Source organism: Pezoporus occidentalis, unplaced genomic scaffold, assembly GCF_034315485.1.
Source record: "Pezoporus occidentalis ecotype Australia unplaced genomic scaffold, CSIRO_AGI_Poc_V1 ctg2, whole genome shotgun sequence".
Taxonomy (NCBI): Eukaryota; Metazoa; Chordata; class Aves; order Psittaciformes; family Psittacidae; genus Pezoporus; species Pezoporus occidentalis.
The window spans coordinates 13,112,877-13,135,338 of record NW_026913855.1 but is presented as its reverse complement, the minus strand read 5'-3'; the positions used below and the strand labels follow the sequence as shown (position 1 = coordinate 13,135,338).

General features: G+C 40.4%; 1 protein-coding gene and 1 long non-coding RNA gene across 3 annotated transcripts in view; both read left to right on the top strand.

The window, feature by feature from the left end:
- Positions 1–12,387, top strand: part of LOC134163219 (uncharacterized) — an 81,624-nt gene extending 69,237 nt beyond the window's left edge. Inside the window, exon 5 of one of the 2 annotated variants that reach the window (XR_009964629.1) lies at positions 11,754–12,387. This is a non-coding gene — a long non-coding RNA (uncharacterized LOC134163219). Of the gene's footprint in view, positions 1–10,002; positions 10,409–11,753 lie in introns of those variants that run through there. The other variant, XR_009964628.1, reaches the window with a different exon arrangement.
- Positions 12,388–17,049: 4,662 nt separating this feature from the next.
- LOC134163109 (uncharacterized) overlaps positions 17,050–22,462 on the top strand; it is an 80,456-nt gene continuing 75,043 nt past the window's right edge. The window contains exons 1-2 of the mRNA XM_062617660.1: positions 17,050–17,185; positions 17,940–18,125. The gene's annotated coding sequence lies outside the window, so the exon portion shown is untranslated. The remainder of the gene's footprint in view (positions 17,186–17,939; positions 18,126–22,462) is intronic.

Sequence of the window (22,462 nt, the reverse complement as noted above, 5' to 3'; positions counted from 1 at the left end):
CATAAACACTAGGCTGTGATCATAGTGGTCATGCTTGAGCTGCTATCTGAAATTCACTTGTGCTATAGGGATTGACTAATCTGGTTCATACTGACAGCAGTTTCCATTTACTGTATTAGCTCTCTTTGACTGTTAGTTCTATGAGATTCCAGCTAGATTCAGAAAACAAAAACTGTTAAGAAGTACTAGGCACATGAGTCATGCAGCAGAAAATCCATGTGTCGTCACAGGATCCATGATTTGTCAGCTCAGGAAATCAGGCCAGGTTGCAGAAGATCCATTTATAACATGCTAAGAGTACCAGGCACCTAGCAAGGAAGAACAGGCAGTCATTTAGTTTTTAATCATAGGGGAGAGGAATAGCAAAGGATTGGTCTTTTGCAGCCTCAAGACATGCTCTTACTTGGCCTGCATAAGCTTCTTGATCGTCTTTTATTTCTTCTCTGAATGCCATGCTGTGTGTACTAAAGTTAATTCCTAAAAGCTGCGTTCTTTTGTTCCCAGGCAAAGTCCCCTGTGAAGTCAGTAGGTTTGGGCTTTTTTTTCTGTTTCTCTTAGTATCAGTCTATGCAGCTGTTATGACTTCTTTAGTACTGGGCAAACTAAAACTCCAAGTTAAAACTGAGTGCGCTTCTTTATTCCTTCCTAGCAAATCTATTTCTTTTAAGTTTTTCTCAAGATATTGATTGCTGGTAATTTAATGTGTCTCAGCTGTGAAAAGCTGTTATGACAGTTTCACATGCTATTGCAGTCTTTTATTTCCCCATTCACAGACAAAAATGGAATATTTTCTTTGCTGGAAACAGTAATATATAATTCAGCTAGCATCACCCCTCTCAGTAGCCAGATGCTGTAACTTCCATCAGTTGGACCATTATTTTGAAATAGTCCGGTCTGTAATTATTTGACCTCTTCTTTTTTACACTTCTGTAAGAGAATTAGCCCAATTAAATGAATCTTTAGGTGACTGAGCCAAAATTCAGCAAAGGGTGTGATTAATTACTTTGAATTCTGTACATAAAATTAAGCCCGTGCTTAGGTGAGAAGTAGAGACGTGCTTGGGTTCCTCAGAATCCCTGATAGTCCTATAACAGGATTACTATTGTGAGCTGACTAAACTCTGGACATAACATGGGTAGAAATAAAATGACCCTATTTCCTACATTTCTGCTCACCCCTGATGCCAGTCCTGTCCCTATCAGTCTTCACTTTGCTAAGAAAAGCAGAACTAAAAGTCCTCTTGCTGTCTGCTGCTGCTTCTCCATTTTGGGTTGAGCTCACCCTTCTGGGAGCGCGGTCTTTCAGGCAAGGTCTCCATGCTGCTGTGCAAAGTGATATGAAGACCACTGCAGGTCCATGGGCAACACTCACTGCTTTTGCCTGGATCTCATCATAAAATAATGGCCTCTTTCTGCTGCCAACCAGTGTGACTTGAGTAGAAATACCTGATGTGGAGATTAAAGCTCAAGTGCTCCAATTATAGAATATGAAGGAAGTTACAGAAGTTAGATCTTATTTGTATTTGATTTGCCTTGAGAAATCTGTATTGCATTACGTATGCTGCTGAAGTAAGGTTTTTAAGATTGCAAAGCCAGATTTTACATTTCTGAAATCAGGTGAACTTAGAGTTACCCATGCACCCTTTACTCAGTGCTGGTGAGGAAAGCTTTACCTCTCCCTGTGATTTTTATCAGCAGTATCCCCAGCCTGCCTTCCAGAGAGTCCCTGCTTCCTCTTCTTACCAATATTAACTCACCTCTGCTGCTGTTTGGCCAGCAGAAGCTCAAGGCTTTGCCTGTGTCATTGTTTCGCAGCTCTCCTGGCTTGAATGAGAGGAACAAATTGAGTGACAGATTATAGGTTGGGTGAAATGAAAAGTTCCTAGATGATTTGTTGCTCTGGTTTATTAATAACAAACCTAATTTGTCTTTTCTGTAGGTCAGGGCAACTGGATGCAGTGATGTTACAGTAGATAACTCTAGTATTCAAAAAGGTGTATGTGAAGCGCAATGCAAATGCCACTTCAGTCCATGAGATTTTCCCAACTGGCTTTCATGAGGAGACTAGCACTGCTCTTCTTCAGCTGCCTTTTGGCTCAAGTGCTGTAGGGAAAAAGTGAAATATTAGGATATGCCACCCAAAGTGTGATTTATTCTCTGGTTAGTTGATATCGATGTGAAATTATCAAGTCTGTTAGTGAAAGCCAAAACCTGGCATGGTTTTAGTCCAGCTAAATTCAAATATATGGTTCCACAGAAACACAACAAAGCTCTGCAGTGATAGTTACTGACATCCAGAATAAAGGAGAATTTATGGGTGTGGGGCTTTTTCCAATGGCAAACAAGGGACAGTTTGAAAGAAAGGATAGGAGGGAAGACCCTAAAAAAATAAACAATCCAACATTCCATATGCAGAGAAAACAATTTCCATGCCTCTTATCAAAGATGTGTTAAATCAGCTAACATTGATATAACTTCAAGCAATTAGGAGCACGCTAATAATGATATGAGTCTTCAGCTGTAAATAATTACGCTGCCTCAAGGCTATGCTTTAATTTTTGGCTTGCTGTATCTATAAACAATAATCAAACTGCAAAGCAAGTTGTGTTGTTTTTGTTCACAATTTGTGAAATGATTTCTGTACCCTACAGTGATGCTGATGGCTATTTTGACCTTCAGGAACTCCGGCCTGTGAGGCTAAGAGCTAATGTGTACTTCCATCGATCTGAGTTACAGGCACACAGCAGGTTACTGTGCCTGTTCTTCACAAGTACAAAAGCTGCTATCGTCAATCAGTGTGTGTTGTGAAAAGGGGGCTTGCTGCTGAGACTCAATAAATAGGGACATTAGGAGGAAATGTTATAATTGCTGCTACCCACATCTTGTTAATGAGTAATGTACAGTTAGACTCCATGCAATTGCAGCTAAACTGTTTATACAATTTATTCTTATGTTGCAACTAACATTTAACATAATGAAGTATCATAATTGCAGCCATTAAAGTCAAGATTAAGATTTGTTTAATTAGAATTAAGAAAATGTAGAATAGACTTTGAAAATGTAGGGTTTATTGGGTAGAATCTGCAGCATGGAGGGAAACTCAGAGAATGGGTATTAAAGAGCTTTGTTTGTAGAAAAACTGTGCTGGTGGGGCATGATTCTTCTGTCTCTCACCCCTGCCTTTGGAGCAGCTCTGTTGCAAAATAAACAATGTACAGATGCGGGTGTAAAAACTGAGAACACAGCCTGGACTTTAGTTCTGATTTTTAAATCCTCTGATCAAATGTAAAATTATATTTATTTAGAAAGCAAATTGTATGCTTGGCTTCCTATTTGAGTGTTAAATCACATCATCCAAATTTAGAGGCTCTATTTTCTCTCTGATGTGAACCTGAAATAAGTTTGCCATTAAGGGGAATTAGGAAGGGAATGATGACTCATGATGCAGAATTGGTGTGTATATATAGTGCTTTAGGAATAAAGTAAGAGATTGCTCTCAGTTCTCTTAAGGCACTCTACAAATACACAGGCAGATTCAGGCAAGCACAAGTATCTGGGGGGAAATGTGTGGAAAACTGAGACTAGACCCCTGAAGTAGCAACAGTGCGAGAGATTTGTGTAAATACAAGCAGCTTTTCAGAAGTGTAACAACATTCAGAGCAGGCAGAAATATTATAAGGCTTTATAAGTAGAATAAAACTCTGTGTCAGACTTCTGATGGAGCAGAGTAGACAATACACTGAAAAAGTCATGTTGTTTTTGACACAGCTCAATTAGTTGGGAAGGGCAGTTGGGTGGGATGTCTCTCTCCCAGGGCTCTCCACAGGAAATGCCACCACCACCATCAATAATCTCACCTCTATTTAGAGAAAAGCGTTTTTCCTATGTAATGATGCAAATAATACTATGGTTTTGGTTTGTTTGAGAAGTATCTATAATAGAACTTGTGCTTTGAAAAAACAAACAGAAAAACCCCAACAAACAAACAAAAAAACCCCAACTATTTAAAATCTGTATTGGCAAAATTTTCATGTTGTGATGCTGATACCTCTTTCTTCATTTTGAGGTAAGGGGGTAGGGGCTGGCCAGATTTGACATGGGCTGGTTAATTTGGCAGGGAATGGTTAATTGCTTTGTTTTGAGATGCTGTGAATTCTCTAGTGAATAAAATTTTGTAGACATCATAATTGGCCAAGATATGATGTTTGGGAATAACATAGCTTTTTATTCTTTTCATCAGTTCTAGAGGCTTGTAAGAAAATACACTTTTGTGTTACTTCCAGGCTGGATTTTCAACTTCCTCAGTGAATTCATTGCTGTAAAGATTTTGATAATGGCATATTAAGAAACTCACCGATCATAAATGCTGCAGTCAAACATGATAATTTGTGCAGAGAACAATTATAGATGACAAACAGAAACAAAGGCCAATTAGGACGATTATTGCTATAGTGTCATATCAAATGAAGTTTGTATCATTCTTGTTTTCTCTGGAACAAATTGCAACATAAACCTGTTGGTCAACGTTTTTAAAAAATGAACTGAACAGCTGTGAATACTGGTATGATGCTGAAGGTTACAGACAAAGTGCTGGTTATTTAAGATTTAGAAGTCCATTGATTCCCTTTCAGAAGGATCCTTATAAATATGGAATAAAATTGGCATTGATTTCCTTTTTTAGGGGAGCCCTTGTACTTCAAAAGATATATTCAGGTGTTTGTTTAGCTGTAATTTAGCTTGCAAGTTTTGTAGTGAGTTGCACAGTTTTATGTATATTATTACATACATAGTTGTTTGTATGAAGTTGCTAGGCTTTCTTTCAATACGTAAAAACTAGGAGCTCTCTGATAACATTTTAAAGACTGCTATTCTAAAATAAGTTGAAATGTTGCTGGCTGAAACGCGGTAGTCTTGCTCGTGCATGATGCATGCACAGTAACGTGGATTCCCCTGTGGCATGACTTGCTACTGGAATGATTTGGTTTTGAAAGCTAATGGCCATTTATAGTTCCATTGCCTGAATTTTTGGAGATGCAACAAAATGCCTCCATGATTCTTAATAGACTGTTTTCACCTTGCAATTTATTTCCAGCTACCTTTCCTATCTGGAAGGTCCATTTCTGAACTGGCTTTGGAAACAACACCCTCTCTCCATGGTCTGTTGGTTGACCTGACCTTCCCTTTCTATCCCAAATCCTATTTCATGTATGTGCTGCTTTTTTTGAACCTCTTTGTTGCTGTCATGCAAATAGCCAGTAGGAAGCTTAAAGCTCGGGGTTACCTGGAAAGGACCGTCTGAGTTATAAAATGAAACTTTGGTAATCACAGAAACACAGGACTCATCGGGGGGGGGGGGGGGGGGGGGAGTCTTTTTTTAAGTGCCTTTAAGTAGGGAGTCCTGAGATGCTGTGCCATATCTGTTTTGAAGGTTATGAAGACTGAATAAGATGCACTATTACAGAGGGCTTCTCATCAGCATCTTAGGTCCCTGCAATAGCCGGGGATTTTCTAAGGTAGGTTACTCTGGTGGTTATAGGTAGGGACAAAAAGTACCCCAGCAGTCATCATGTACCTGAGAGAATTTCTTACCTGACCTTAAACTTTGTGATAAGGTTAGTCCTATGTGAACACAGCATACTAGGCAGTCATCCTGGGGATTTTTAATGGCATTGGGAGCACCAGTCCACCCTGTCTCCAGCTGTGAAGTATCTTCTTCCTCCATAGAAATCAAGCTAGGCATGAAAGAGGGGAGGGGGAACAAAAACTGCCTGTGCTCTCATTTGTTTGCAGCTGACAACTGATCCTCTTACTCTAGAGTGCTCCAGATTCATTATTAAGGAAAAAAGAAAAATTAATTGTTATACAGCTTATGGTAGTTATTTCAGAGGTGAAGTAGATGCTTTAAATTATATTTTTCATAAATCAAAATGTATTTGGCATCCACCTTCCCTGCCCTTCACAGAGGACCCTTGCCTGGATAGAGAAGATTTGTTGTGTTTTACTTGGCAGAGGCCTTACCAGGATTCACTTCTCAGTTGCCATTGGATGTATTTCTGTGGGTTAAAAAATATGAGAATAATAAACCCAATGCAAATTATATATCTATTGAAGCTATTGTGCCTGAGTAGGTAGCACAAAGGGTTTCCAGCAGGGTGCCACCCCACTGAGCTGTGTTGTTGCAGCTCCCTTTGTCCACGGCGCCTGGGATGCCGGTGTCCTCAGCTGACTCCAGCTGAAATGGGCAAAACAGCTCTTGGCAAGTCTTCACATCCCACAGCCAGAAGGGGATGCTCAAAAGTGAGCTAACCCACCCTGCCCCCTCCTCAGCCAGACCTCAGTTGGCACCCTATGAAATTAGGGTGTGTGACCCCTGTCACACCCTGTGAAAATATTCCCGTCTTTTATATCTCATTAAAAAAACAGTTTTCCCTCTGCTAAACTTGGCTGGCTGGTAAAAGAAAATAACAGTGAAAAAAGATTTGTCTTTTTGCGGCAGGAAGGGAAAATAAGCCCTGTTACAGTAGGTCTGTTTAGCCAGGAGTCCAGTGATAACAGCTGCAGAGAAGCGATTTTAGTACTTCCCAGTGATTACAAGTTTACAGTTCCATAATTATTTAATACTCATTAGATATATCTATTTAAGTGCGCTTCTTATGACGCAAGATCGCTTGGTAAGCTAATTTGGAGTGACTCCCTGCCAAATCAATATAAATCTTCTGGCAAATATTATTAAATATTTGTTTGATACCTATTTACAAGTAGGAAAATAATTTTGCTGCCAAGGGATTGTAAATGTGTGGAAAAAACCCTCTGACAGCTTACTTCACTCACTGTCTACAAGCCGGCGTCTGCACGCCAAAGTTGGTAGACTAAGATGAAGAACATAATTAAGGAAACATATGAAGGCTAGCACAGGGTTTGAGATTAATTAGCTGCACGTCAATAATCTCATCAATATCCGATTAACAAATGACACATTGCCCAATGAAACATATTGATTCATTCACACTCCACACTGTTAATAAATTGAAGCTGCTTTGTTAAATGAGAAAGCTGACAAAATAACAGCTTCCTAATAATTCTCCAGTATTGTGATCAAAACATAAAATTAGCCCAAAATATACTTAATTTAGCAGCACTGTCACTGCACTTATGAAGCTTGTTAACACAACAGTGTAGAATATTTTTTTATAGTCTAATTATTAGAATGGATACATTAATACATGGATGCGTATAAAAGTAGAAACATTATCTGTTTGTTTAGAACAGGATTCTTGGATAAATGAATTTCAGCAGAAGTGATGTGAACCTGACGTATAAATGTTGGAACTGAAGTTTTAATGGGCAGTTTTTGTTTAATATGATGAAGTTTTAGTGTCCAAAATATAAATTTTGTCACTAGGATTTTTTTCAGTTTATTTAAGTACAAATGACATCAGTATTTTACTTTGTAAAGACAAGATTAAAAAAATGTGATTTTTGGTGAGGAAAATTCAGAGAAGTTGATGGAGAAAGCAGGTGCAGAATTAAAAGAAGTCCTGTTTTCCCTTCTGTGCTTTGGAACACACAGTCTGCTCCTATGAAGAAAGTTCTTCATAAAAATGTGAAAAATGTGTGCAGACAAAATGTACTGTTTTCTTGTCTTATTAAACTGTCAAAAGTATTCAAAACTTCAGTACAGAAAACTCCAGCGGCGTAAATCACTGATAGGGTGTTTTTGCTATGGGACCAATACTACCTTATTGGTTTCTTATGGTATTTGAAAGAATACTGTAACATAGCAACTACAGTAGCAGCTTCTACTGGCGGTGTAAATACTTTGACAGGTTTGGTAGAGTGGCAGAGGAGCTACTACAGCCATCAGGGTCTGGACAATTTTCTTGCAGCAATGAAGGTGGTAAAATACTGGCACAGGTTGCCCAGAGAGGTGACGGAGGCACCATCCCTGGAGATGTTCAAGGCCAGGCTGGACACGGTTCTGGGCAATCTGGTCTAGTTTAAGATGTCCCTGCTCATTACAGGGGGGTTGGACTGAAGAACTTTGAAGGTCCCTTCCAACCCAAACCATTCCACGATTACATGACATGTTTGTATTTTTTTTCTGCATGACAATGGGAAAAAGCCCTCCTTACAGTTCTGTGGAAGGGAATGCTGTTGTCCATGAGCTGCAATTCAGCTTCCTGGTCTTCAGTGGTTTGGGCGAGGAAAGCCTGCCAGGTGACTTTCTTCCCTTCTCTCATCCCGCAGCCACAACATCTCTTGCTCCTTTGGTATAAACCTGCATTTCTACAACATAACAGCTGTGTTCCAGAGAGCTGTAGTTGCTCTGCTGTGTGCAGGATCCCACCAGCTCTCCTCACTGTCACACACCATACCCCATGGGGCTGCTACAACCCAGGGCAACCTCCCGGTTCCCTCGCTGGCAGTGGTGGGTGGCAGGTGTGAGGGGGACTGGCAGTGCACAGCAGCAGCAGGATGCAGGGCAGCAGCTGTGCTGGCTCGCTGCCTACCTACCCCTGTGAGATGCGAGGCTCCATGGGGAGCGGCTGCTGCTGGGACTGGCACAGCATGCCTGATACTCCTGGAGCGGGGTCAAGCTGGGAAGAGGATCCCTCCCCTGCCTGGTACCCTGATGGCAGAGCTGTGGTATGCATGGACCTCTGTGGCTGAGCCTCAGAACCAAGATTGTTCTGCTGTTCAGGATGAGTTCAGTGGGCGATTCGGATGCCTACATTGCACCTGAACATATGCCAAAATAACACTTCGGACAGGAGTCAAGGTATCTGGAAGATCTTGTGTCCAGACAATTTTTATTTACCTACATATATGTATACACAACACATACATACATAGGCAAAATTTTGTTTCAGACCAGGAGAAAAAAGTGATTGCTTTGAACTTTCAAGTTACCTGGACCACGTTCTAGGAAATTTGGAAGGTTTGAAATCTGGAGGCCAAACCACTTGTTTTATTTTTAATGATTGCAGTGCTCTTGTAAGGTTTTTATTAGTCATTGTTATGCATTCAAAAAAACCTTAACTCTTGACCTCACAAAAAAATTTATGACTGTGACTAGAAATTAGTGATCAAAAAGGCTCTTTTAAGTATCTGAGCTCATTGCCCTGTTGTTGAGGATTGTTCCCACACAGTGTGAAGTACAATTTCCAACCCAATTTTAAACGAACCGGCTAGTGTTTGGTCCATCTGTAGCTGGCTCTTAACTAACTGTCATTAACTTTTTAGGGCTCCATGATATGCTGAATAATTTGGAACAACTAATGATTTTATTACCAGGCTTAATATTTAGAGTTCCCTGTGGAGTTGTGTATGGTTCTTAATGAAACCATTATTTACAGGATTAAAATCTCTTTGAGAATTCCTTTTTTTCCAACCGCACTGAGATTAACACACACTTGCAGTCCAATTTGGGAGAATAAAGGCCTTTATGTGAAGTGTAACACTTAAATCTGGTTTCTCTTTAAACAAACTATCTCTAACATGCCAACAATCAAAAATACAGTTTGCCAACTCCTACCCTAGGTCACTTTAGAACAGTTGGGTACTGTGAACTATTACTATTTGAGTCTATGTTGGTTTAGGGCCTGTTGTAACAACTAATTACTTGAATATAGAAGTACCTGGGTACTCATGCTGAAACAGGGTTGCTGGCTTCTGCACTTTTATAATAGTAAAAGATAGCCCCTGTCATGAAGGATGTCCTTGTAACCAATCTTGTGAGTGTGTTAGATTATACTACCAGGAGCACTAGGGGCATTATCTGGAATGCACATGTGAATAGATGTTAATTTATAGGAAATAAACAAATTAATTTCTCATTGGGTCTCAGCCTATGGTACAGTCACTGGGAAAGAATTTCTTTTGGTGCAAATTCAGTTTCAGACAGGCAGATTTTTGACACTAGTTAGTATGATATTAACTAAATTTGTATCATGTTTCTTGTACACCCACTGTTTTAGAACTTAACAATACCCTCTTTCCACAGATATCCTCAATCTTCTGAGGCACTTATGAACACAAAAGCAATCATCTGATGCTTGTCTTGACACCAAAGGAGCATTTGGAGAGCTCTGTGGTGTTGTATAACTCATTGTCATGTGATGTGTGAGTACATGTCACTACCTGCCCTACCTCACTTAGAAGTCAGTGGAGACCACCTGCAGCTTCCATTGAAATAATTAAAGTTTCAGGTCCTTCTGCTGTCTTGTGATGTGGATGTTTTGACTAGATACAAATCAGAGTAATATCTCTCTCCATTACAGAGATGAGCAGCACCCAGGAACAGTAACTTCTCTAAGGCGCACATGTCCACCAGATATCATGAATGGACTCTAGACAGGTTCAGTCAATACAGTAGCTCCTGACAATAGCAGCAGTATTTCAAAAGGGATTAACAAGGGAAAGGGTATATGTCTGCCTTCAGGGAATGATCTTCAAACCACGAGGAGGAAAATTGAATTGGAAGTATCAAAAAAGGAGGAAAAAAAAAATATAAATCCAGTGTTATTAGGCCTATAGGACCTGAAGGAAAACTTAAGTAAAGCTTGTGAATTTTAGCTAGTGACTGGAGTTACTATGGCTTAGTGACTCAAGTTACTATGGCTTAGTGACTCACGCTATGTCCATCCTAATTTCATAATTCAGCTAGACAGAGTCCTTTGCATTTCTACTACAGTTGTTACTTTGGTTTGATGTCTTCTATAATTAAAATTTCCACCTGAATCTGTTGGTTTTGCTCGAGGTTGGATGGTCCTGGTGAATTCTACTTTATTCTTTGAAACCTTAGATCATTTGTTCAGATCAAAATCTTGAGAGTGGTAATCTGGTGAAAAAAAAAAAAAAGTCCTAATATGCTATTCTTTTGGGGAAAGTGAGCTAACATCAGCCATTTTTTTGTCCTTGTTTTTCTCCACAGGGAGCAAAAAAGATCTTAAAGTTGTTCTGAAATGAAAAATCAAGTAGCTTCAAGAAAAAAATGGAGAGGTCTCCTCACCAGTTGAATCTAGATGACTCTATTCTTTCTTCGTGTCTTTTTAAAGAGTAGATGCCTTGGAGTTTCTGTAAGAGGGCTTACAACTGATATGTGGCAACTGATGGGCGATGTGCCTAGCCTTTGCCCTGCAAAGAAGGAGGCAAAAGTACCTTGCTGTGAGTTCTGTATGGGACATCAGTGTGGTACTCCTCCTCCCTCCTTCTGAATGTCACTTCTAGGCATTTCCAGAATTCTGGGCACAGATATCTCCCTGGTTTATTGCTGTTGATAGTTGTAGCTTCAGCTGTACTGTCTGCATGGGTGAAGGTTTCCTTTGGGTCTTGTTCAAGTCCCAGCTTTTAGGTTTCATGCCAGGGTTTTAGCAATCCCAGCAGCACAGAGTTCATCCTTACAGTCTGCCTGTTATCTTAAACACCTGCTAGCTCTCAAGTCCACAAGAAGGAAAAGATCCCTTGTATGTCACATCTCAACCTGAATGACAGATGAGAAGAGGATGCATGATGATGCTTTGTCAGTACAGGCTTCAATCTCCTCTAGGGATAGTTCTTCATTATAGCTCTACATTCTCCTGTGCTATAAGACCAAGTGTGGGGATACCTTTTGTTTTCCATCAGGGAGTAGTGTGAAGGTGGTGGTGTGTTGCATGAGTTTGAAGGTTATGGAAGAAAGACTGAAGTGTAAATTTAGCAAATTTTCTACTTCACTGAGTAGCGGGGATTCTTGTGCTTTAATTTTTTTGGCAGAAGGAAGGCAGGTTGAAATTATCTGGGATCCCTTTTCACAGTGTGAAGTGACTGATGTTGACAGCCATTGTTCTGTTCACCAGTGTTGGACAGTAAAAGATGGGAATGTAAGAGCCAGTTCTATAGAGCTCCACGAACTGGTGCTGAAGGGCCTTTGTTGCACCCCAGGTATTCTGCTTGTCTCTGTTCTGCATCCCTCCCTTCTTCCCTCCAACCCATTTTAGTTCACTTCCTGGCATAGTCACTAACACTCTTGGCATCTCTGGGCAGGCTTGTTAGATACATATGCAGTAATACTTAAGCTGACCTAACAGAGTAAGCAGCAGAATTTTGGGGTTTCTTTCATGTAAGCTCTGGCTTTTGTGCCATACAGCCTTTCACGGGTGGGTGGTAACTCACTGAAATGGCAATTCTTAGAATTAGACACTCAAAACAAAAGACTTATTTTTAAATAACCAAATCCAGCAATCACAAAGAATGTAGCTTTTGAAAAATTGTCTTGTTTCCTTGAATCGCATTTTCCTGCTAGTCCTCATCCCTTTATTGATGACAGATAGAAAAGGCTGTTGCTTGTGTTAGCTGTAAACTTCCCTTTGTCAGAAGCCTTTCCACCATCTGTCACTGCATAACTGTATGTTCCCAGGTTTGTAGCTCTAATGTGTTTTTGCTGCTTTGTGTACAGTACGTTACAAGTTATAAAAGCTTGAGTAAATAATTCATGTAAAAACCTTTGTAAATATTGTCAAACTGTGGAATAAATGATTTACTAAGAGGTCTCTTGGCTCAGCCTAGCAGCTTTATTACTGTAACTTGTTTTGTAAACAACCTCCTCTCCCCACCCTGTATTTCTTTCCATCAAGTGACTTTGTGTAAATTCTATTGTTAAGCACTACTATGGCGTTTCAGTCACCATAAATAATGCAATATCAGCCCTTTAACCACCTGGAGACTCTATTCAGAAGTCAACCAAAGGTGTAGTTTGTGCAAGACCCTTAAGGGAGCGTATTTTCAATGCGTGTAGAATAGTACACTTCCCACTGTTTTCATAGCTTATTGTATTTGCTGGAGACAGTTCCCTCTGAGCTGGAAGGTGGTTTTCTGGGACACTCCAGGTTTGTGAAGAGCTGGTACCTGTGCCTTCATTTTGCATCCTGTGGATGTTCTGCAAATGTGGAAATAAACCAGGACCTAGGGTTATGAGAGGTGGTTCTGAAAAACACTAGATTTTTCTTCTAGCTTTTTAATAAAGTGTTGTCTGAGTGGTCGGAGAAAAAAATAATCAGAAACATTTGTGTAAATGAATAATATGACTTTGCTTTGATGTATTCATGAGCCCCTTGTTAGCCTTCTGAAAATACAACTGAAAATGAAATGTTTCTTCAATAACGTTAATGGAATGGGAAAATGTAAATGGGAAAATGTGTTACATCTGAGAATCCTTAAGGGGCAGGCACAATTGTGTGGCTACATGTGCTTGTTCTCAGTTTATTCTGTGAAATGTAAGCACACTTGGCAGGTATGAAACCGTTGGTGAACAACTACAGTGATCATGATGCTGGAAGCTGTGGGCTATCAATTCTGTCAGATTGACTACGAATTTGAGTTAAGGCTTGAGTCCCAGAGTCTCTGAATGTCCATATTGGTTGCATGCTGGTTACATGGTGTGCTGGCAGGTGTACAGAGTGAGCAAACTTATTTTCAAGGCAGAAATACACAAGCATTGCTGGAGAGGGTGCTTCACAGTGGATATATGCTGCTGCAGGTAGGATAAACAGGCTGTCTTGGGTGTCCTGGTTCTGCAGACTCAAACTGAGGAGAGCATGGCTTTTGGATGAGATGGACAGAACCAACTTGCTTTCTGCTCAAGGGAGACATGACCTGCAATTGTTCTGTTCAGGTGGGTGATGCAACAGTTGCACAATATGGTTTGTGAGTGTAAAGATGGGGGCAGCTGGAGAACATGGGAATGGTTTTAAAGTGATCCTAGGAGCTGGTGGAGTCTCCAGAGAAGCAGAGCAAACAGGTGATGGCCTGCTTGGAAAGCTGCTCCGCTTGGCATGCCCACTTGCTCCATCTCACTTTGTTCTTACATTCCATAGAAACGGACTATTCACTAAAAAGTCCCATGCCCAGAGACCCCCTGTTTGTCTCTCTTGACCAGTTTTCTGCTCAACAGATATGGCCAATCCAGCATAAATGAACAGAATTTCCTCAAACTGGTAACCTCAACAGCAGATGTCTTCAGTCACTCCTGTTATGGAAATTCCATTTTCAGTTAACAGCTTTGAAGTGACTTTGTGCCAGGCTGGTCTCAGCAACTTTAGATGGGCACTTCTAAAGATTTTTGACTCTGAGAATGGTCAAAAATCACTCAGTAGTTTCATGATATTATGTCTAATCTCAAAGCTATCGAGGAAAAAAAGTACTGTTTTCTGATTGTAGAGATGGCTTTTTTTACCTAGTCTCAGGAAAGTAGTTTGCCATCTTTTTTTGTGCTTTATTTGGGTTCGTGGGGTAAGGAGTAAAGCAACCATGCCATCTGTGGCTTAAGAATTAAAAGTAAACTTCAAGAAAGAAATCTCTTGGTAAACCTGGCAATGGATTTTGGGTATTTCTTTGTCAGATGTAGTGAAGAAACCATCTCATCCCTCTGGCTTTTTAACCCTTATACAAAGAGGATAGTAGTGTCCCAGTGGTGAACATAACTGACTACATGAGAAAAAAGCTGCCGATAATAGTAGCATTTGATCATGTAGAGTTGATGAAAGAAGAAATAATGGTGTGCCCTCTACGAGTTATTACTGGTAGTTTCCATAAAAGTTAAGTAAATGAAGTCTGAGGCTCAATTAAAAAACATCTTTTCTTTCTTCTTGTGTGCCCAGGACAATACATTGTTTGCTATGAATAGACCACCCGAGGGCTGGTCATGTGTTTTGGTAAAAATCATAGCTTTGTCAAACAAAGCAAAAGACATAATTATAGCTTTTTTTTATATGAAAACCTCCTATTTTAGTTATTATTGTGCATTTCCAATTAGAAATGTGTTAAACAGTTGCCATTAGAAGTTTAAAAACATGAAAACAGCAAAATGCCAGAGAACTTGTTCTGTAAAAACCTCACCCTGATCTGGCTCAGTAGCAACAGGGATTCCCTTCCCTTTTTCCTACCTCCTTTATTGAGGGGTGGGGAGGGAGGGGGGTTTTGAGGGAAAGGGAGGTTGGTGGCTCTTTTTTTTTTCCCCTAGATGAGAAAATCCTAAAAGTCACACTCTTTGTCCCAACAGGTACAGCCACAGAAAGAAAAATTAACTCTTGAAGCTGTAATTGGTTGTAGTATGAGATGTGAAATGCCTACCACATGTATTACTGTTATGAGATGTATATTCCTTGGATAGATGAGATGTAACTAACATAATGTTAAATGATTGTGAAATATAATAGATGGATATAGAGTGAGAAGGGTATATGTGCTGTACTTACAAGGTTGATGGGGTCCTGCATGGTGTGGGGTAGAAAGAAAAAAATCTCTTTGAAAGATCACTTTGTAGCCTCAATAAGCTTAGATAGAAGACCCCTTTAAATTTCGTTTTGCTTTTATGGTGTTCATGCACACATGTCGGTGGTTGTTACCAGATCCAAAATTATTGTAACCAAAGCTATTGCTTGAGAAATCTGAAAGGGGCTTTATAGAAGCTCGGGTAGGGATAGGACAAGGGGTAATGACTTTAAACCGGAAGAGGGTGGATTTAGATCAGATGTAATGAAGAATTCCTCTACTATGAGGGTGGTGAGGCGCTGGAACAGGGTTGCCCAGAGAAATGGTGGTGACCAATCCTAGAAGTGTTCAAGGCCAGGTTGGATGGGAGTTTGAGCTACTTGGGGGGGGGGGGGGGGGGGGGGGAGTTGGAACTAGATGACGTTTAAGGTTCCTTCCAACCAAACCATTCAATGGTCCTATGTTCTGAGAGAAGCTTTTATTTATCTTTTATGTTAGTTATTTTAAAGCCTGTTCCTCTTCTGATTGTGCTTTTCTTGTTTAAAATTTCATGTGAGCTACAGGCTAAACCTTGGAGACTGACCTCTGTGATACTCTGACCTTGACTGTAACCTGGTTTTACCACGGAGTTAATCTGGGGACTGTCACCTTGATGCTGCTGCACGCTGTGGTCAACTTTCGCTGTTAGACATCTATGAAGACTGGAGAAGGAATGCTTTAAATTACATCTCTGATTCCTGGGTCTTCCCAATGCTTGTTGACTTATGGGCTTGTCAGCATCACCTTTGCTGGTCTGTTTCTCCTGGTTGCCTTGTTGGGGCTGGCTATAAGTTCTTGATGGAAAGGAACTTGCACACCTGTGCAACTCTGCTGAGATTAGGACATACAACATTGGTGTGTTATCAGCATTATTTTTAGACTAAAGCCAAAACACAGTATTTTGCCGGCTACTATGAAGAAAATCAACTCTATCCGTGGTTTAAACCATGACACCTTCTTAATCTGGTGACTTCTGCATCCTGTGGTTTGTCTGAGGGATATTTTCTGTATCACTTTGCCATGAAATAGAAATTAATTATGTATGAACTAGGAGACACAGTTCTTCATCTGTGCTTCTGTTGTGGTTTTTTAAAGGCAAATCTATTGGCTTCTGCTGTGCACCTATAGCTGGTGCTCCTGTGAGGAGAAAAAAAAACAGAGAAAATTATCTCTGGATGAAAAGATGATCTCTGTGTTACCAACTATGTAGACTGAGGCATTGCATCATTTGGGTGCAGTCCTCACTTCTCAGCGGTTATACACATGACTAAGTCCTGTGCTACTGTCTCGTTTTAGACATTTTGTGTTTCCTCTCAAACTGCTTCTTTTTTTTACATTATTGTAACATCAAAGGCTTCAGGTGAAGGCCAGGAACCCAGCATGAGAAGGGCAGGACATAGAGCACCAAGCATTTACAGCCCAAGTGTTAGAAAAGAGATGAATAAGGATGAAGAAAAGAACACAGGGAAAAAAAAATCTCCATGCAGTAGGTATGGTGCATCAGTAACTCAGTCTGTGGCTAGATTTTTAACATGTATTTAAAGCAATGCAAGTTTTGGTAATATACGGTTGTTCTTATGCCTTTTCTGAATTGTACTTAATGTCTGCTTGGATATTAAAACCTTCATCTTAAAATGATGGGTTATATATATTTTGGCTGACTGGTGAAAAAGGACGTGGAAACTTAAGGGAAACACAGAACAAATCTGTGTCTTTATTTCGCTGAGCACATGACTTTATTGGAGAGGAATCACAAGGGAACTGATTGCAGTGGTGTATCACACACAGTTAAATTCTTTGGGCAAGACCTGCTGCTACAAGCACTAAGGGACTTCATTTCTTCTCCTTGCAGTGATGCAAAACTGTACCAGACACCTTCACCTGCGAACTCATGAAAGGTCAGTAAAATACAGACAATCTAGAGCATCTACAGGGTGTGCAGTATCAACTTGTGCTGGCAGTGGACTGTGGCAGAAAGTCAAAGCTGTTACCCTAGCACATCTCCCCTAATTCAGGAAACCAGAGGGAAAGCACTAGTGGGGGCTGCACATCTTCTGCTGTGCCTATAAGCTGCTAGAAGAATGCATGTTACAATGGAGGTGCGTTTTGGCATTATACAACAGCTAGATATATACATCATAAAAAAATAACTAGGATTATATATAATAACTGGTGTTTTGTAACCCCAGTGACTCAATGTGTCTTTCCGAAGGAGGGAAAGGTGCACCTTTGCAGGTCCCACCTGCTGTTCCTTACTGAGCACTTGATAAAAATCTTCCCTCCTGCTCCTCTCTCCACTAACCAGGAGCCAAGAAATATCTTTCTGTCACTGCTGGTTCCATGTGCAGGTGGATGGACATTGTAGGAGGTTTTAATCATGCTGCTTATCAGCTACTTCTACTTTATGATGCAAACATCTTCTCATTGTCAAACCCTCTGGGAGAAATTACCTGTAATTATTTCATTCCGTGTAAGTTATCCAGATATGCTCTTTGATAGCAGTGCCATCACATTGATTTCTGGAGTAGCAGCAATTATTATGGAAGAGAAAAATAAAAAAAGCTTTTAGACCCTGTATTTAGACCCAGTTTCCTTCTCTTTAAGCATGGAATGGTGGTTTAACACTGTTTTCTTTACCTTATCATTTCTTAGATGCAGTTTTGGAGAAAAGCATAGTGTCCCACAGAGGAGCTGGAGAGGCTTGTGGTGCTGATGTGCTCTGGCACCTGACGTGTGCCAGCAGTCTTCTCATCAAGGGGACCTGGACGTCATTGTCACCATAGAGACAGAAATGAGGATTCAGTTTCAAAGGGTGAAGAGAAGCTGGCAATTAGGAAGGTAAGGCTGGGTCTGTTTCTCAACTGTCTTGAATGATTTCAGAATTATGCTATATTTGAAAGGAGGCCACCATAGAGGGATGCTGCACTGTATTTTTATACACATGTGTAGGCATCTGCATTTAAGTATACATGAACTGTTTTGAATAGACTTGGATGAAAATGAACCCAATGGAGGTTTCTGAAAGACCTTTTTAATGTTCTGCTTGTGCTCCTCTAATTAGTTCTTCTTTTGCAGGTGGTAAAAACTCAAGACTTGAATTCTTTTTAAATTTTATTCCAAGAAGCCATTAAATATTCACTACCTCAGTATTTTCTGTTTTGCACAGAAACTGAGTGACTGGTGATGCGTTGTAAATGAATGCTTTTTATTTCCGCCCCTTTTCATGGTCTTCTGCTGTGCTGTAGCAATGATACAGATATAAAGCAACGGTGAATGTTGACAGGCAAGATAGGGATCAGCCATGAGTCATTGTTTAACCACACGGGACTTTTTAAAACCTAGGCTTATACTGGTCAAGAATAGTTTGCAAATAACATCTCTACTGACTCTTACATCAACAGGTAAAACCTCCCCTCCTGAGGGCTTAACCCATCATTTGCAAATACAACATTAGTGATACAGTGACTTGTTTAATGCTTCAATTTGCATATTTATGACCTCCAGCAAGGTGCTGGCCCTAAAAGGATTTTTCTTGCACCTTGAAAACAAATGATATCTTCCACAGGTATGGCTCTGATGGGAGGGGAATGGTGGCAAGGAGGAGTTCATCCAGCAAAGCAACAGGTGAACTATTAATGAGTAATGCCATAAAAGCATTACTGCCTAAAAGGTGGTAGAAGGCTTATAGAGACTGATAAAAGACCTTGTCTGCAATATCATGCAGTTCTGGATGCCACTGGAGTGGATGAGATGGGGCTGGATGCATGTTTCTGATCTCAGGCCAGGGATGCTCAGCAGAGCCCTCAAGATCCTCTTGTCTCAGCCCACCATATCTCCAGTGGGGAGTAGCCAGAACACAGAGGGTTTTTCAACCATGACACACTTCTTGCCTTGACAGCTAGAGGAAGTCTTGCACGGGAGCCAAATCTGTTGGTTTTGTGGCTCTGGGGTATCTTTTCTGTTTTGGGAATTCCCCATTGTGAAGGTACTGCTGCAGCTTGGAGCAGAGCTGAGATCCTGGCCCCTGGGGCTGTCCACTCTGGGAGAAGGTCTTGGCAAGGATAAGTGTTGGGTTTGTGGGTTCTGTTTGTTTGTTGTTTTTTTTTTTTTTTATTCTATTTGTAGGTCTCTTTGATTTTATAAATATCTAGGTGTCAAAAAAAATTTTGCTATTTACCTTATGGCTGAATACCCCCAAACATGGGGATGTTTGCATGTGTATGTAATACCATTTGTATTTATTTTTCCTATTGCTGTTGTCACTCACATTTTTTGCAAACAGAACAACAGGCAGCTCTCTTTGCAGTAAGTTTATGGTCCAGCTGCTCTGTAAAGACAGTGGAGGACACAGAGAGCCTGGGGGGCACAAGGAAACCCTGAGACATTGCTTGGGCTGCTGTTGTCAGATCTCTACAAACAATGGTAATATGTGTTTGCTTGATACTAATAAGAGGCAACCAGGGTGTATGGGAAGAACTGAATTCTCTATTTACATGCAGCTGCTGTTTGCATTTTTGGGGGTGCCATTGTTGGGACATGCAGCTAGTTGGCTGACTTCCATGACAAACTGCATTTTTAACTGATTTTATCTGATGGCTGCTGCAGGATCTTGTCTACCCAGATTTTAGTCATTCACCCTGACTTCTGTTTCGGGAACCTTCTGACCAAATTGATCTTTGATATTGATATGACAATCTGTGCTGGTGAACTTTCAGGTTTGACTCACTTTCTGGGATCAGCCTATGTCTCAGTTATGGCACACTCTCTTTATTAATCATTTGATCATGCTTTTTAGGGAGAATAGAAACTGTGATTATGTTAGATTCAGAGAGTTCATCCAGTCCAATTCCCTGTCACCGATGGTGGTGGTCTCCAGTTGTTTCAGAGAAAAGAAAAAGAAAACTTGTATTAAGCAGGAAGGAGATATTCTGTCATTCTCACTAAGCTCTAACAGAAAATTTGTTTCACTATTTCTTTAATTATTTTTAGAAATATTTTAATGTAACACATGAGAACATTCCTAGCCATACAGTTACCCTATTCTTTTTTGATATGTTAAATTGTTTGGTTTTGTGGCATACTTTGACAAGTAGTTTTCAACTTTGCCTTCTCCTAGAAAGTATTTTGTCTTAACATTTGACTTACCCCCTTCAGTATATTGAATGCCATCTGCTCTTGAAGTACAAGACAAGCAAATGCAGATCTTGTTGGTGTGTAGCCCTGGGTTACCCAGCGTTTTGCGCACTTTCTTCAACAGACAAACCGTTCTCTTGATTACCGATTGAGATTACTACAAAGCCAGATGTCAAGAGGAGCTGGACACCAGTATTGTATAGGGAATCAGATATGAAATATTTTACTGATGCAGAAGCTGCTTCTGAGGGACAGCAGGAGGAGTGGACAGAAAGCTGTTTGATGGCCAGCCTAGAGCCCTGTTCTTGGCACATTTAGTCAGTTGCTCCTTGGCTAGAGGGGACTAGTCCCTACTCTCCTTTTAGCCACTGCTCCTGTTGCTCACCCCCTCCAATCTGTCTTGCCGTGGAACATACATGCTTAATCTGCTGGGGGGAGAGTAGAAAGCAACACCTATTCTAACAAGCAACACCTTCCCCCCCCCCCCGCCATTTTTAGTGGTGTGGGTAATATAATTCTGCTGCAGTTCATTATTCTTCTATACTGCTTCACACTTGACTTCCTGTGTCAAGTGGTCAAGACCTACATCTGGAAATTATGCAGTAACAACATTTTTGTTCCTTCCTTGCTACATCAGGAATATTTATTTGGACCAGGTATATACCATAGTCTGCCTGACGGTATGAGAAGTAAAGCAACATCAACTGTCTTCCTTATAGTGTTATTCTGTGACATTGTCACTTCATAAGATTTCCTGAGGTTTTCTTTGGCTCAGGCTGTTAAAATTGGCCACAGTTGTGTTTCTGTTTTGAGGATAAGGGAGTACCTGTCTGAAATCATGCTTTCATGTTCACCGACATGTAGATAATTTACCAAGTTGTGTTGAAAAGATGCACAAAAGAGAATGTGAAACTGATGCTGAGCATGATTTCAGAATATAGAGCTGTTTGCTCACTGTAAGCAAAGTATCTTCACTGATCATAGCAATCATTTCACAAAGTTAGATACTGCTTTCTTTCTGCACACTTCCATACTTTTAGATGCTTTGGTTTTCCAATTGCTTCTGAGCTCAATCTTTCAAGTAATCCTTCAGATACTTACAAAGCCTTTATATTTTCACCTATACTCATTCTGTAAGAGGATGAATGAGACAAAATAACTGTTCTGAGTGCTCAGTGTTGTAGTAAGAATATATAATCCCTTTTTGTGTTAACCAATGGATTCTGGGGAGGGTTTCTGAGTATGTGGAAACCCTGCTGTGACATTGACATTTCTCTCAGAATGGGCCCCAGTCAGTGAGGATAAAATTTCAGGCAATCCAGCCAGGATTTTTCCATGTCATAAAGGGAATGGTGAGGAACTCTGAACAGATGACTCAGTGCTGCTAGTGCTGAGTTAGACCTATCACTGTACCCATTGCACAGGCACGCAGTCCACACCCAATTTCATCCTCTGCCCACACACAAATGTGTCATCTATCTGTGCGTGACTGAAGAGCTCATATCAGACACGTTTACCTGCCAAAATTGTGGGAACTGTCCTAAAAGGTTGTTATCTTCTTCTGACTTTTCAAATATTTCTCCCCTCTCTGATCATTCTATCCCCTCTTTGGATCGCTTATATCTTCCAGGGTATCTGCTTGTGCATGTAGGTCTGCATGGGAGAACTGTACTTGCGGAGGCTTTTCTGAGTCACGTTGATCTAAAGAAAACTAGTGGGAGGGAGCCGCTAAGCTAAAACAATATATGGAATAGAAATGGATCCACTTGCTTATTTTGGATATAGATATTGTCTCTTAATGACAACTATTCCATTCAAAGATTAGCTTGGGTTAGTGGAATTGATAAAGGTGTATGCTCTTTATTTCCATGAACAGCAGAGGATTAAAATGTGGCAATGTCTGGCATGCCATATGCAAGCAATGCTAGAATCAGTTTAATTCTATGAAACTTAGCGCTATGAAATTAATTCACGTTCACCACACTAAGAGAGGCTGTGAATTCATTCAGCTACCACGAAAAAGTTACTTTCTAATCTAAAGG